The following is a 6867-nucleotide window of genomic DNA, read 5'->3' on the forward strand; positions in this document are numbered from 1 at the left end:
ACCGGTATTGGTAAAACATTTTCCAAATGAGAAGTGAATTGGAGCTAATTTTCGATTGTAGTCATGGCTGTATACCGTGCATATTTACTAAAAACCTGTTGCCATTAAGTCTATCCCAAACCATTGCAAACCCATGTGTTACAGAGTAGAACTGATCGGTAGGGCTTTCTTGGCTGTAATATGTATGGAAGTAGATTGCCCAGCCTTTCTTCCATGGCGCCGCTGGGTGGGTTCGAAAGGCAACCTTTAAGGTTAAGCAGCGGATTGCAAACAGCTTTGCGCCTCCCAGAAACACTTTAACAAAGCGGCACAAAAATATTACCTGTAGAGGGCGCCAGAGACCACAAATTCAACCTCCAAGCTCCTACCTTCCAGTACAGGAAATTAACTGGACCCTCAAAAATGCTTTCTGCAGCCTCTCCATGCCTTAGGGTCTAACTGCGATCAAGCCACACCCATCATTACGATGACGCCACTGGGATGAACAACTGCCAACTGGGAATTTACTGGGAAGCTCTTGCTAGAATTTACATTTCTAACAAGTTCCCAGGTGATGCTAATACTGCTGGTTAGGGACCAATTCTGAGAACTACTAGTAGAGCAGTGGGTCTCAAAATTTATCATACATAAGAATCACCTGGGGGATCATGTTAAAATGTAGACTCTGATTCACTTTATCTGGGGTGGAAATGCAAATTCTCAGCAGGGGTTCGAGAACCAGAAGGGACAGGTGTGAAGACCTAGCTATAACAAAGTACGGCACCCCAACTGGGTGGCTTAAAACAACAGAAATGTATTGTCTGAGAGTTCTGAACGCCGGTGCCCTGAACTCAGGGCTACAGAAGGGCCATGCTGTCTCCGCAGGTGCTAGAGAAGGATCCTTTCTTGTCTCTCGGCTTCTGGGACCCTTAGATGCAGCATGACTCAGTTGTCCTGTGGCCATCTGCCCTCTGTCTGTGTCGCTGTGTCTCTTCTCCCCTTTTAAAAGAACACCACTCAGATGGGATAAGGACCCATCCTTCTCCAAACGGTTAAGTGCTCGACTACTAGCCGAAAGGTTAGTGGTTCGAATCCACCCAGAGGCGCCTTCAAAGACGGACCTGGCGATCTGCTTCTGAAAGTTCACAGCCTTGAAAACCCACGGAGCACAGTTCTACTCTGCACACATGGGGTTGCCACGAGTGGGAATCAACTCAATAGCAACTAACTAGAGTACTTCAATATGGCCTCACGTTACCCAGTAACATCTTGAAAGACTTTATTTTCAAAGAGGTCTTGTTCACAGGTAACAGTAGTTAGGACCCTGTTTTTTCACACTCCAGGAGGCCAGAAGTTCAAATTCAGGGCACCAGCCCTAGGGGAAGGGTCTCTCTCTCTCTGTCTCTCTCTCTATCTCCCTCCCTCCCTCCCCGCCCCCCTCGGCTAGATCCTTATCTCTTTTAGCTTCTGTAGCCCCGGTGTCCTCAGTTCCCAGTGATCTTCAGGTGGCATGTGCCTTCCCCAGTTTGTGCTTGCTTTCTCTGTCTCAATGTTACTTCTTATAACTCAGAAGTGATTAGTTTTAGGACACCCACCCCTTACACTGATAGGGCCCCATTAACAAGAAATAAATAGAAAAACCCTATCTCCAAACAGGATTACATCTACAAGTATAGGGTTAGGATTCTAACACACATTTTGGGGGGCCACAATTCAAGCCATACCAGGCTCCCAACTACAGACGTCCAGGGGAAAATAAACACATAAAAAGAAAGTGCAAGGAGGAAGAAGGAGAGTCAGGGATAGGAGAGGAAGTAGAATGTGTGCCTAATTGCCCCCATGAGACCAGAAGAACTGGATGGTGCCCGGCTACCATTACTGAACATTTTGACCAAAGATTCCATAGAAGAATCCTGATGGAAGGGGAATATGGAACAGAATTTCAATTTCTCATAGACTCCAGAGTTTCTAGAGCCTCCACGGAGGACTGATGAACCCCTGAAGTTATTGCCCTGAGATAATCTTAAAAACTTAAACCAAAATATCCCTGAAGACTTCTTAAAACCAAACAATAGTTTAGCTTAATTGGTTTTAAAAATAAAAGTCTGCCTCGAGCATTATGCCCTTGTAAGAATTTTCTATTTGGGACCAAGGTGACAACAGCAACTCAAAAGATTAGATAGGAAGCTTAGGGGCAGTGAGTTCACATGAATGGGGGAGGAACAACTTGGAAAAAGAGGACAAGAGTGGTTGCACAATTCGAAGAGTATGACGAATGTCACTGACTTGTATGCGTAGAAACGGCTGTATTGGCCTGTGTCTGCTGTGTATGTTTTCAACAACAAAATAAAGTTATATTTAAAAAATTAAAAAAGCACGTGGGTGAAAGGAAGCAAGTATTATGCATTCAGCTGACCCCTGAGCAACCGTTTCTTGGGCACCTACACAACAGCTAAGGAGCCCTGGAGGTGCAACTGTTAAGCATTCAGCTGCTGATGGAAAGTCCGCAGTTCAGACTGCCAGCGGCTCCGTGGGAGAAAAGACCTGGTGTTCTGCTCCCATAAAGATTTCCATTGCCTTCGAGTGGAGTCTGACTGTAGGGACCCTATAGGACAGAGCAGAGCTGCCTCATAGAGTTAGCAGCCAAGAGCTTAACCACCATGCCACCGTGGCTCCTTCCCCATAAAGATGACAGCCTAGAAAACCCTATTGGACAGCTCGGCTCTGTCACATGGGGTTCCCATGAGTCAGAATCAACTCCATGGCACCCAACAACCTTATGATGTAAGGGTTATGAGAGTACATTTTGCAGCAAGATAGCTCAGCTCCTAGCTGGTTGTTAGGTGCCATCGAGTCGATTCTGACTCACAGCAACCCTATAGGACAGAGTAGAACTGCCCCATAGGGTTTCCGAGTCTGTAATCTTTATGGGAGCAGATTGTCAGGTCTTTTCTCCCGCAGTGCAGCTGGTGGTTTTGAACTGCCGACCTTTCAGTTAGCAGCTGAGAGTTTTAACCATTGTGCCACCAGGGCTTCTTGCTCCAAGCTTAGCCATTTAGTAATGGCCTGACCTTGGGTATTCATTTAACCTGTCTGTGCCTCAGCTGGAAACCCTGGTGGAGTAGTGGTTAAGCGCTACAGCTGCTAGCCAAGAGGTCGGCAGTTCAAATCCATCAGGTGCTCCTTGGAAACTCTGTGGGGCAGTTCTACTCTGTCCTATAGGGTTGCTATGAGTCGGAATCAACTCCACAGCAGTGGGTTTTGGTTTGGGGTGCCTCAGTTTCCTCCTCTGTAAAATGGAGATGTTGGGGTTGACATTTGAAGAAGTGAGTTGTTACATGGTAAGCAAACTCCCTGGTGCAAATGGCTTTTTCATTCCAAAGGCTGTGGGATTTTTGCTTTAAAAAAGGCCAGAAGCAGGTAGATCAGGCTCTGAGCCTGGAAAGGGTTACCCAAGCTAGAGGCAGAGGGGAAAAGAGGAGCACACAGCTGCTCACTGAAAGGTCCGAGAGTCGAGCCCACCCAGAGGTGCCTCGGAAGAAAGGCCTGGCAATCTACTGCCGAAAACTCAGCCATTGAAAACCGTATGGAAACTTAGGGGGCCATGAGCTTATGTTAATGGGTGAGGAATAATTTGAAAAAGGAGGGTGAGAATGGCTGCATAAAGCGAAGAATGTCATTAATGTCACTGAATTGTACATGGAGATATTTTCGAACTGGTGTAGGTTCTGCTGTGTATATTCCCAACAACAGCAAAATAAATTATAAAAAGAAAATCCTGTGGAGCACAGTTCTACTCTGATACACATGGGGTCACCCTGGGTCAGAATCGGCTCCACGGCAACTGATTTATGTCAAGGACTTCCTTGTGCCCAGAACCACCACAAAGGGACCAAGTCACATGTGCCCAAAACGTGACTGCCTTTGATTTTCCCGAACTGAACGTAATTTCTCTTTTGAGCCTCTTTCCACCAGGTGGCAGAAGGCAAACCTCAGTTGATTCCAGATAATCTGTGGCCAAGTCTAAATTCAAGGGGAGATTATATGGATCTCGGGGGGGGGCACCCAGGCCTTCAATATCCTGTCTGCCCTCTCTTGACGTGGCCAACATTTGGCTACTGTCTCTCGTCTACATGGGCCCCTGGGAAGTTCTGGGGAGGGGACAGGATGCGGGGAAGAAATCTTAGAACATTTTACAGTTGTTAGTTTCCATCGCGTCCATTCCGGCTCGTGGCAACCCCAAGTGTACAGAGTAGAACTGTGCTCCATAGGATTTTTTTGGCTATACTCTTTAAGAAGGCAGATTGCCAGGGCTTTCTTCTGCAGCACCTTTATGGAAGCAGCTCACCAGGCCTGACTTCCAAGGCGCCTCTGGGTGGGTTTGAACTGCCAATTTTTTCGGCTAGTGGTTGAGCACTTAATGTTTGTGCCACCCAGGGAGTCCTGAGGCCCTTCACTGCTTCCCTGCTATTCCAAGAACAGAAATTACTCCATGGCCTTCTCTCTACCTGGGCTCTCTCTGGACCCACCTGGCCCACACTGAGCACAGGTAACTCTGGAGCCTGGGGATAAAAAAAAAAAAAAGAAATTCTGAAGTCTCTGGGACAGGCCCAGGGTCCCTTCTCAGAAACACAGACCACCTACTGTCTGTTTCCCTTCCTCCCCTCCGGAGTCTGATCTGCCTGCTTCTGACCTTGAGTTTCTTTTTAAAGCAAAAATCCCCAAAGCCTTTGGAACGCAAATGCCTTTGCTCTCCAACCTTCATCCAGGCCTGGAGTTTCCAAGTAAACCTTAAAAATTCAAACGCTGAGAAGGAAATCTTGGCTTCCTCCCTTCCTGTCTGCTGTGTCATCCCTTCCCTGTGAGCTCAGGGGAGGTTTCCTCCCAGCTGCCCAAGCTGGGACAAAGCCAGGGAAAGAGTAATGGGAAGAACCAGGCGTGAAAACCCACTGCTTAAGGTACCAAAAACCAAACCAGTCGCCATCGAATTGATTCCGACTCATAGTGCAAATGGTAATTGCACTCGCTCGGCTGCTAACGGAAAAGCTGGAGGTTCGAGTCCACCCAGAGGTAAAGAAAGGCCTGGAAATCTGCTTCTGAAAAACCTGCCATTAAACACTCTAACAACAACAACAACAAAAAAAAAACCCATTGCCATTGAGTCAATTCTGACTCATAGTGACCCTATAGGACAGAGTAGAGCTGCCCTATAGCGTTTCCAAGGAGCGCCTGGTGGATTCGAACTGCCAACCCTTTGGTTAGCAGCCGTAGCTCTTAGCCACTAGGCCACCAGGGTTTCCATTAAACACTCTATGAGGCACATGTCTGCCCTGACACACGTGGCGTTACCATGAGTCGGAATCGACTTAACGGCAATTAACAATATTCCATGGATAAATTTTATTTCATTTTTACTAATTTTGATTTAAATAGACACACGTATCTAGTGGCTGCCCTAGGAGATAGCACAGCCTTGGATAAATTGACATGCCCAGCTTCAGTTGTACAACCAGGGAAGAGAAGGGAAGCTAATGGGGGAAATTGGCAGGCTCGTCCATAAATAAAATTGACTTCAATTAAGGGCAAGCTGAGGGATCGCAGGTGAAAACCTCTTTGTGTCTCTGACGGGGAAGCCCCCCCTCCTCTGTAGGCAAGCCACAAAACCCAAGTTATCACCTGTTTACATCAGAACCTCCGGGGCTACGTGTTCTAAATCTGAATCCTCAGTTTCCCCCGAGTGACAAAGCACAGAACAGTCGGTTCTCTGGCCTCTTTGTATCTCAGGCCAGTGCACCTATCCAAGTGTCTCTGGGCAGGTGTGAGAAGGTCATGGCGAAGTCATGGACGGGGAAGAGACTAGGGGTGGGGATGCCTCCCTATGAGACTTGAGATCAGTATGTGGGTTCAGAACACAGCAGAGCTCAGAGCCACCGCTAGAGGCTCCTGTCACAGAAACCACTGAGATGGACCACAAGATTAGGAGCAATTTAAACCACAGTTGAAGAAAACAAAGCAAGGGAGACTTCCTTCTCAAGGGGTGGCTGTTGTTGTGTTCCCTCAAGCTGATTCCAACTCGTAGCGACCCTACAGGTCAAAGTAGAACTGCTCCATAAGGTTTTTTAGGCCGTTATCTCTATGGGAGAAGATTGCCAGGTCTTTCTTCCGCAGTGCTACTGGGTGGGTTCCAACCACCAACCGACCTTTCCGTTAACAGCAGAGCACTTGACCACTGTGCCACCAGGGCCCCTTCAAGGAGTTAACCAAAATCCAAACCAATCTCACTGCCATCGAGTAGATTCCGACTCAAGGAGTTAGGGGGTGTACTTTTCAAAGGAAAGGTTAGAGGAGGCCTCTCTCAAAAGGTGACCTCTGAGGAGAGAGCTGAAGGAGGTGAGGGAGCCAGCCAGTGTCTGTCTGGGGCACACTGTTCCAGGCAGGCGGAAGAGCCGGTGCAAAGGCTCTGGGGCAGGAACGAACTTGGCCTCTCACTGCAGAACTCAGGATTACCACTTAATATCTGAAATAGGTTAATAACAGAACTCTTCAACACCACGACGTCCATCCTACCCAACCCCCCAAACGCATGCGCAATTGGATTCTCTGGCTCAGTAACAACGCAAACCCCTTAAGTCTCAGACATCATCTGCCCTGCGGGGTCTCTCTTAACACTCTTTCCTACCCTGACCTTGAACCTGGCAAAACTGTACCAGCCTCCAGGCATTTGCTGTTCCAGCTTTCATTGCCACTGGGACAGGAGGGCGGAAGGAAGAATTCACTAATAAAATGCCTTACCCAGCCCCGGGCTTGGCTCAATGGAAGCCCTGGATAAACCGGAGCTGTTAAATTCTCCCCCGAAAGGGGGATTGCACGCTGGCATTGCGCGTTATT

The sequence above is a fragment of the Elephas maximus genome, chromosome 3, assembly GCF_024166365.1.
Source record: "Elephas maximus indicus isolate mEleMax1 chromosome 3, mEleMax1 primary haplotype, whole genome shotgun sequence".
NCBI classification, from domain to species: Eukaryota; Metazoa; Chordata; class Mammalia; order Proboscidea; family Elephantidae; genus Elephas; species Elephas maximus.